The sequence below is a fragment of the Miniopterus natalensis genome, chromosome 13, assembly GCF_054644295.1.
Source record: "Miniopterus natalensis isolate mMinNat1 chromosome 13, mMinNat1.hap1, whole genome shotgun sequence".
NCBI lineage: Eukaryota > Metazoa > Chordata > Mammalia > Chiroptera > Miniopteridae > Miniopterus > Miniopterus natalensis.
Window position 1 is genome coordinate 39,493,344 of NC_142093.1, and position 10,591 is coordinate 39,503,934.

The window sequence follows — 10,591 nt, forward strand, 5'->3', positions numbered from 1 at the left end:
CTTCTAATTTATTCATCAGGAAGTGGGGACTTGTTTATGGAAGTATTACTTTACACGTTTTTGTCTCTCCCCACCTCTCTTATACATAACACAAAGCAGAGGCTTGGTAAGTGATTGCACAATAAGTGGATAAATGATAAAAATGAAAACGACAGTTAATGTCAGATTAAATAATAGTGAAATAAATGATATATACTCTTTATATAAATAATGTAAATACATAAATAATTAAATAAATTCATTCAACAAGTATCATTGAGCATATGCTCTGATCTATGCTCTGTATTCACGATATGAATAAAACAAGCACCCATGGTGCTTGTTTTCTAGGGGAGGAGACTGACGGTAAACAAGTAACCAATAAATAATAAAATGTCATGCTGTGATTAAGTGCTACAAAGAAAAATAAAGCAAGGTAAAGGAATGTTTTAGGAAATAGCTATTCTGGGTAGAATGATTAGTTTAAGAGCTGTCTGAGGAAGGAGCATTGAACAGAGACGTGAATAATGTGAAGTGAAGGGTAGACAGGTGGTTGATAAGCAGGGCCAGTACACTGCACAACACCAGTAACACTAGTCACATTGCTTCATATATTTCCGATCCTTTCAGGATTGCCTGCTCTTGTTTTAAACTTATCTGATTAAATAATTTAAATGGGTCCAACAAGATACACATCTCTTTTAGAAAAAAACAATTTGTCTCCAAGATAACTTCCCCATACCATCCACTGCTTCTTTTCCTAAGGTGGCCTTTAGGTGTATGGTGCAATAGGGGCTTACACTATCTCATAGCTTTGAAAAACAGGGTCTTCAGGTTCATATGGGATCCTTGGACAACCAGAAATACTCTTCAAAGATGAAGATTTATTACCGGGAGAGCAATGAGATGTGGTTGGTGGGCTCCTGTTGTTTCCCTCCCTACCACTGACACTGTGTCTTATAAATTCATTACTGGATATCACCAATGATAAAGAGAAAATCTTAAAAGCAGTCAGAAAAAAAAAGGTATATTACATCCAGAGGGGGAAAAAGATAAGAAATACAGCAGACTTATCAGAAACTATAGAAGCCAAAAAAGACAAGGAGGGAAGTAGCCATGTGGATATTTGGTAGTAGTATTCAGAATAATTAGAGTCCAAAGGGCCAGACAGGAGACAATGACCAGTCATGAAGTCATAGGGGATGGTATCAGTTGGAGAGAGGGAGACAAGAGGAGTTCATCAACCTTTCCCCACATCCTATTGCTGTCATGGTGATAAGTCTTCTCCTTGAAGAGTGTCTTTTATTTTTATTGTGGTAAAATACACATAACATATATTTTACTATTTTTGCCATTTTAAAAATCACAGTTCACAATTACATTCACATGGTTGTGCAACCATCACCACTATCCATCTCCAAGACATTTTCACCCATCCCAAACTGAAATTCTATACTCATTAAGCAATAACTCTCCTTGCCGCCTTCCCCCATTATCTGGAAATCACCATTTTACTTTCTGTCTCTATAAATTTGACTACTGTAGGTACTTTATAAGCAGAATTATACAATATTTGTCCTTTGTGTCTGGTTTATTTCACTAGGTATAATGTCTTCAAGGTTCACTCATGTTGTAGCATGTATCATAATTTTATTTTATTTTAAAGCTGAATAATTTTCCTCACTATTTATATATACTGAATAGTATATACGTATGTATATATTCCACCTTTTGTTTAACCATTCATTCACTAATGGAATTTGACTATTGTGATTAATGCTGCTATGAACATTGGTGTACATATTACCTGTTCAAATCCTTGCTTTTAGTTCTTTTGGGTATGTACCCCAGAAGGAGAATTGCTGTAGCATATGGTAATTTCATGTTTAACTTTTTGAAGACCTGCTATACTCTTTTCTTCAGCAGCTGCACATTTTACATTCCCATCAATAGTGTACTGTACAAGTGTCCCAATTTTTCCACATCCTCACCAACACTTATTTTCTGTGTTTTTTAAATAATAGCTGTTCTAATGAGTATAAAATGGTATCTCATTGTGGTTTTGGTCTGCACTGTCCTAATTATTAGTGATGTTGACCATCTTTTCATGTGCTTATTGGACATTTGTATATCTTCTTTAGAGAAATGTCTATACAAGTCCTTTGTACATTTTTAAATCAGGATGTTTGTTTTTTTGTTTTTGAGTTTCAGGAGTTCTGTATATATTCTGGATATTAATCCCTAATCAATATATGATTTGCAAATATTTCTTCCATTCTTGATAGTTGAAGATGACCAAATGGCTAGTTAAAAACAGGAATCCTGCTATTAATTAAAAAGAGAATGGATTTAAAGATCACAAAAGAGCTGGAAGATAAATATGAGGAAATGTCCCATAAAGCAAAATAAAATGTGATGGAAAAAAGGAGAAAACTTGAGAGAAATGTTCTAGAAATAGAGACTAGAGGGGAGGATATACATTAAATATCAAAACTATGTCTCATAACTGAATTAACCTGAGTCCTTTAATTGAAAGGACTCAAGCGGCCAAAACTTTGAATAAAAAACGTTCACACCAGTAATAACTAACACTTGTTGAATTTTTGCTATGTGTCAGGTACTACTTTAAGCACTTAATATGTATTGACCCATTTAACCTTTAATACAACAGCCTGAGTGCTGTTATTATCCCCATTTTACAAACAGAAAACTGAGGTGGAAAAATATTATGTAATTTACCCAAGATCATTCAGCTAGTATGTGGAAGAGCTATCTTGTGGTCACTCTGCAGATGAGGAATGGAGTTGAATGTCAATACTAATGACACCACATACATACTGAGAAGACATGAAGAGATTTATTATTTGTACAAGGAGGTCTTCCATACCTCTGGCTCCCAAGCAGGGCAGGAAACATCCACCTCCAAATACCATCACATTGGGGATTAAGTTTCAACATATGAATTTTAGAAGGAGGGAGGGAGGGAGGGAGGGAGGGAGGGAGGGAGGGAAGAGGGAGGAAGGAAGGAAGGAAGGAAGGAAGGAAGGAAGGAAGGAAGGAAGGAAGGAAGGAAGGAAGGAAGGAGGAAGGAAGGAAGGAAGGAAGGAAGGAAGGAAGGAAGGAAGGAAGGAAGGAAGGAAGGAAGGAAGGAAGGAAGGAAGGAAGGAAGGAACATTCAGCCTATGGCACTAGAAACTATACCTAGCCATACTATCAATTAAGTGTGAGGGTAGAATAAAAAAGTTTTCAGACAATCAAGTTCTCAATAAATTTACCTCTCAGGTACCCTTCATCAGAAGCTATTGGAGGATGTTCACCACCAAAATTAGAAAGTAAATCAAGAAGAGGAAGACACAACTATACCTCAATGAAGTCCAAGAGTTAAATTTAAAAGTTTCAATGAGCTAAAATCAAGGAGTCTGCAGGCCTGCATTCATCAGGAGGCTTTGGGGCCAAATCCATTTCCTTGACTTTTCCATCTTCTAGAGGCCACCTATGTTCCTTGACTCCTGGCCCTTTCCTCCATCTTAAAAGTCAGAAGCTAGCATCTTCTCTCCCTCAGGCTTCTGCTTCTAACCTTACATCTTCTCTCTCTAATTCTGATTCTTCTGCCTTTTTCTTAATAGGACCCTGGTAATTACGTTGGGCCCACCTGGTAACCCACAATAATCTCTCCATCTCAAAATTCTTACCTTAATCACAACTGCAAAGTCCCTTTTACCAAGTAAAGTAACATATACATAGGATCTGGGGATTAGGACGTGGGCATCTTTGAGGTGACATTATTTAGCTTATCACACACAGCTAGGGGTGGAGGCAGATTTAAAATCTATCTCCTGAGTTCTTACTGTTATTCATTATGCTCTGTTGTTTCTATGAAAATACTTAGAGTCATAATCATGTTAATACTTATAATGGATTTAACAAAATTTGGGATATAACCACATTGGGAGGATAGGGAGAGGAAAGTATGTAGTGAGTAGCATAAGAAAGCTAATTCCCCATATTGCACAACAGAAAGGTGATATACTATATAATCTAAAGCTAAAAAAAAAAAAAGACTAAGAATAAATATATAACCAAGCTGTTAACATATGAGGAAACATATACATACACATACATATATATGTTGTCCCCCCAAAAAAAACATATGTATATACTTTGACAGCTAATAACTCAATTTTCACACCTTTTCAGGTTTCACTGATTTAAATAATGGGTGAAGCGAGGCCAAGCTTTGAATAAAGAAAATTTATCCACTAGACAATTACGGTACAAAACCAGTAACAGTTGATGAATTAAGGGCTCACAAATACCAAATGAAATGACTCTTGGTGTTTGCCATTCCATTACTTCAGAAAGGTCATCAGTTTGAAAACAGGTGTTGACAAAAAAAAAATTACTCAATTTTGTAGATTCTTTTAAATTTTGAAAATGAACTGTATGCTAATAAATACTGACTTTATAACCATTCAAAGTGTATATACTTTTGGGGGGACACCTATATATGAAACAGTTTACAAAAAACTGAAAAACTTTGTTTCAAAGGCAGAGAAGACGAGGGGTGATTTTTGTTAAAAAGCTGGCTAAAAAAAAAAAAAAAAGCCTGGTAAAGCCAATTGATTTTGTAAAACATATGTAGCATTATTTTGATTAAAGGCATTCAATTAGAAAACCCTAAGGTGTGAATAGGGGACCATGTTTATGGAGTTTCTATTTGCAGCTTCCCCTCTTCTGGTCTTTACTCTCATGTTCCCCAGCTCCCTGACCTTGTCTCAGGATCTTGTTACTTGCCTCTGGCTCCTTGAATGATGACCAGATTTGGCTGAGTTCCTCAGCCTTGGCACTCTTCCTTGGACACAGCTTTGGTATTTGCCCTCCAGTTGCAAGTATGGAACTCTGGGTGTCTAAAACACCCCTGTCAGAAGGGGGTCAGACAAGGACTAATCTGGTTTTGGTGGGTTCCAGGCATAGTATGTGGGCAGGGCACCTCTTTTGCATGTTAATGGGGCCTGAAGCCAGAAGGCAGAGACCAGAGTCAGAAGCAAAAATAGAGATCATTTGCCAGGGAGTTCATCTTAGGGGCAATGCAGAGAGCAGGAGCCAGGTTGTAGAGCCAATGTGGGATGAGTGAATATGGGTGAAGGAATGGATGTTTCTTCCAAGAACAAGGAGTGACAGAAGGGACTAGGGCACTGAGGGTGACAAGCAAATAATCCATAACAAGTGGGTCTTGTGCCTGTCATTAGAATCAGTACCAAATACCCCAGTATTTTTTCTAGACTCATGGTAGATTGCACTTTATGTGATTTGCTTTGGCCAATGCAATGTGAATAGAAGCAATGTGTGTTATTTCCAGTTATCTTAAGATTCAGACATTATATGCCACATCTCCTTCCTACCACAGTGATGTGTAGCAGGTGTTTAGATGGAGCCTCCATCAGCTTGGGTCCCTTGGTAACTACAATGAGCAGACCGCACTGCTGACTCACATTTGACATGCAGAATGAGTAACAAATTTGGGGGGATTGTTTGTGACCACAACCTGACTTAACCCATTGTGACTGATGTACCAGAGCAGTGAATACAATGCAGGGTCTTTAAACACTCGATGGGTCAAGCCCAGAAAACCAAGTTTATTCAGTGAATACAAAGAGCAAGAGCAGAGCCTCAAAGAACGGCAAAGTCAGGAGCTGAGGAGAGCTGCACGGGGATAAGAACACATTGGAAGTAAACTCAGAGGATGCTAGTTAATTCCTAGGGAAAAAGTTGAATTAAAGTGAGCAATACTTGTCTTTATTAGTCTCTCAGATCTGATCCACAGGCTGGTTGGTGTGTTTGAAGACTCAAGGTCAAGTGGACATGAGAGTGGTTGAAGCATCATTGCTATGAAGCTTCTGGAGCTTCAGGTTGGTAGCACAGGGAGATGTGGGAATGTGGTGGGGGTGCTCTGATTAGAGAGGGAGCCAACTGTTAACCATAAACCCTGCATTGATGAGACACTCTGCCAAGCGATGTTGATGATAGGCTCCTTTTGAGTCTTTGATGAGATGTGCTGTTTGGTCATGGCTGTCTGTTACACAGTATCTGGGTGAACAAGGATATACTCTTCTAAACTGGGAGGCACACTAGAAGCTAGGTCAGAAGTGAAATGACCGTGGAGGAAGATGAACTCACTGATGAACAGCTTGGTTATGAAGGTGCAGATAGAGGTTAATAAGCAAAATGCCCAGAATAGGAAGTTGGATCAGAAACATGCAAGGAAGCACTGGGATTTGGAGGGGACACATTAAATCCTCAGGCTTCCCAGGTATTCCTTAACTTCATGGTGGAAGTCACACATAGCAGTCATGTGAAGGATGCTATGTTTGATTCTATACCTTGTAGAACATATTTAGGGCTTATTAAAACTAGTCAAGAAGCATGTGACAGAACATCAACCTGAACACATGCTCCCTGAGCTTTAGAGAAAGTGTCCACCTGGCAGTTTTGGCTGTCTAGAGTTATGAGATTGAAAACTCAGAGCATTAGAAAGCAGTAGCCTGACTGATGTGAACAGAACTTCCCTTCATGTGGCAGTTGCTACAGGCTGTGATGGGATGTGTGCCCTAGCCACAGATGCAGAGCCCTTAGGAAACAGTGACTAAAAGCTGATTTAGGCTGGAATTCCCATTTCCTGGAATCATATTTGACCTCAACTGGAATCATCTTCTATGAGAAATGGGCATAGGGTTGAGGTTACTAGACTTGATGTCCCTCTGAGATACAGTTACCTCCATAACTTCATTATAAGCTAAAAATCTAGAAGACTATAAAATGCCAGACAGGCTCAGATAAGGTAAAGGCAGAGAAATACAAAGCCTGCAGCCTCTGGATTACAGAGCAACTACCAGGTTGTTATGTTGTGGTGTTTTTAGGGTAGGAAAGGGATGAATGAGCATTAATAATATCCAATGCCACCAGATATAGTGATGAGCTATGTTAAGGCCTTGGTAGTCCTGGTAGGAGTTCTTTACAAAGGTTACTTGGGTCTTGCTAGGGAACTGGTGTTATGGTTTGTGAGAACTTCAACTTCAGGCTAGAATAGAGAATGCAGCTTCTTGGCATGATCCCAGGCTGGGCATATGTTCAATAAGACACTTGTACTAAGAAAGGAGGTGATAACATGGCACTCTTCAACTACCCTACAGGTGGTATACATCTGGAATCTCTGACATTGACGTGGCAGGAGAGCTGAGGCTCCTGGGGCCCAAGTGATGCTGGTGGGTGGCAGGCATGAGTCCTTCAGGAGATGCCCTGATTGTAGGCCTTCAGTCTGGAGAGTCCCAAGAACTCAGACAGTGTGGGCAGCAAGGGACTAATAGCAGCTGGCTTTGCACACATTGTACCCAAGGACAGTTGGAATGAAGTCTTCTGGGTCACTGACCTCTCTCCCTGGCCCTCCCTCCATATCAACCTCAGCAACATTGCTTCCTTCTTCTCCCCAACTATTTTTTAAGAAGAGTGAGTCCAGTTACCTGCAAACCTTTGCTTTGCTGAGTCAAGTATGTGAGTGATATGTGACCACCTAGAGTCTTTCTCCATGTCTGCCCACATAGTGCATAACTTTTCCTCTAAAGAAATGTTGAACAAATATTCTTTAAGCATTGACTTAATGGAACATCAAATAATTAGCTTTCCCAAGTCAGTGTTCTGATCCAGCCCTTCTCTACCTACCCTAAGAAGGAAGACTCTGCCCAAGCACAACTGGAATGCAAGAAAAACCTTGTAGTTGAGATCTGAAGCACAGCATCAAACATATATGTAGTTCAATGAAGCATCAATCTGAAGATGCCAGGTGGAAAAATGGGAGCAGGAATGAAGCCATGGAAGAGTGGTCAGCACAGCAAAGACAAGGCAACACTTGCATGGCTGAACTATGATAGTCAGATCCTCCATGGTGCTTGAAATCCACCCCTCCCACCATGGGCTAAATGTAAAAATGTTCTGTCTCCCCTACCTAGGGATTTTAATAGAACTCAAAGGCATAGTTTGGCTGATGTTGGCACTAGTTTCGTCAAGTAGAGTAGAACAGCTGAGAAAAAGAGATCCAGAAAGGTTCAAAAACTGTCTACGAAAGAGCCAAAGCCAAGACTGGAGAGAGCAATGGTGTCAGGTCTGAATGATGACAAAAAGCAGATAAAGCTAGAAAGCTGGGAGCCAGGTAACAGGAAGGTGAGGAACAAAGGCAAAAAGGGGGAAAGGGTCTACTTAGGACTTGTAAAGAGGGCTGAAATACTCAAAGTCATTTTGTGTTAAGTGTTCAGCCTAACACAGAATTGGAGGGGACATTATGCAACTAAGAATATAAGTGATACTAATGTAGTTATTTAATGGTAAGAGTGATTTCAATGACCATTTAAATAACAAGCTAAAACAGCTGTAAAATACATTTGAAATAGTTGGGGAAAGAGAAATGTGTACTGGATGTTAGTATTAAGGAATCATTTTCATTTTGTTGGTGTAATGGTGGTATTGTGGTTAATAGGGAGAATATTCTTAGTTTTTCAAATCTACAAAATGAAATATTTAATGAACTGTCATAACTGAAATTAGCTTTGAAATGGTTTAGTAATACACACATATACACATAAAGGCAATATAACAAAACGTTAACTAGTTAATGAGTTCAGTGTACTATTCTTTCTACTTTTCTGTTTAAATATTTTTCTTAATAAAACTTAAAAATAAGAAAGCTAAATCATTAGCTTTTCTGAATAGCTCAATCAGAAACTAAAATACAGCTATGTAATAAATGATTAAACTAATGAAAAATCAAGACCATGTGGGTGAGAATATGTTATCAATTATCAATGTTGACCAGAAACATTTGGCCAAAGGTCTTTTACATAAAGAGACTTTGCAGTTAAATGAACCAAGAAGTTCCCTTTTCGCTTAAGGGAATTTGGAGTTGGGTTTCTGTCAGTTGCATCTAAAGACTCTTGACGAGCAAAAGGCACTACCCTTGATCCTTCCCTGATGTCTGTATCTTGAATTCTGGGAAGGGATCCACATTAATTATCTACCTGTATCTGGACAAAATATATTCATTCTTCTGAGCTCTTGATCATCCATTCTAGGAGGGGGTAAGAAAGACAGGGTAATTGTCTTCATTTTTCTTTTTAATTGTTATTTATTTTTGAGAAAGAGAGAGAGAAAGGGAGGGAAGGAGAGAGAGGGAAATCTATTTGTTGCTCCACTTATTTATGCATTCATTAGTTGACTCCTGTATGTGGCCGGACCAGGGATCGAACCCACAACCTTAGCGTAACGGGACTATGTTCTAACCAACCGAGCTACCTGGCCAGGGTAATCTTCATTTTTCATATGGAGTATCTGAGAGGTAGAAAGAGATGAGGAGCCTTCTAATAATTCAGTAACTTCAATTCAAAATGTATAGTGAGTAGCTATTATATAATTAGCACTATCCTTGCCATTATGTGAAAGTACAAGATAATCACCATCAAGTAAGGGTTTTCAGGAGACAAGATTTATATATATGTAACACCTAAATAGCTATCACAGGCCAACACACTCTACAGGCCCAAATAAAATGCACAAATAGCATGTACCATAAAAACTTAAGGAATTTCAGGGTTTCATGCTCAGATGATGGAAAATCTTAGAAGAAGCATGCTGAAACTCCTTAAGACACAGGAGTAGAAACTGTGGAGACCCACAACTTATTCCATTCCTATACATATGTTCTCTCTTTGCACCATAAAGTTGGAAACCCATTGTGCTCTTATTTATACTTTGGTCTTTTCCACTCACTGTGTGTCCCTCAAAGACAAGAACCATGCATATTCACCAGTTAGTCCGTGGCACCAAGATCAGCAGTTAGTATATAAAAGAGGGTCAGTAGGTGGGTGTTGAATGGAGGGATAAGAGAATGGAGGAGCAGCATCCAGATCTGAGCCCTTGGAGACCCACAGTCCATTCCTGTTCTTCTTTCCTTCCTACATTTCCAGTCTAACTTTCCTCTCTACCATATAAGTGTGATTTAATACATATGTCATTTGCTAGGACATAACATGCAAATGTGTAAGGGCTGGGGAAGTAACAAATTAAGAGTCACTTCCCTACCTATGTCCCTAGGTCCTGAAGTCGTGTCTCTGCCAAAGGCTCCCTGCCTGGGAACAGCAGCTGCTGTCTCTTGTTATCTTGCTGAGCTGACAGCTCTAATTGCTAAATGAACAGTCTGTTTTCTAGTGAGGAGAGAGGTTCTCCAAAGAATTTTTGGGCTCTTGCAGCCCTGGGACAGGAACACAATATTTTGCAATCAGAAACTACCACCTCAGCAGGAGAGGTCAGCACTGGATTTTCCATTACAGGTGGAGTAAATTTGGAACCTGGAGGCATCTTTGGAATTTTGGCTCCCAGACTATAGTGGGACCATTCTGATCATTGAGAATGTAGAGGAGCTCTGCTTTCAGGGTGCAAGCTACTATAATAAAAATAATGGTTTGCAAAAGATAAATTGGGTAGTGGTGGTGGAGTTTATGGGCTCTGCAAATGTATTCACAGCATGAATCTTTGAAGTTCATCCATAAATAAATGTTGGTATGTGCAT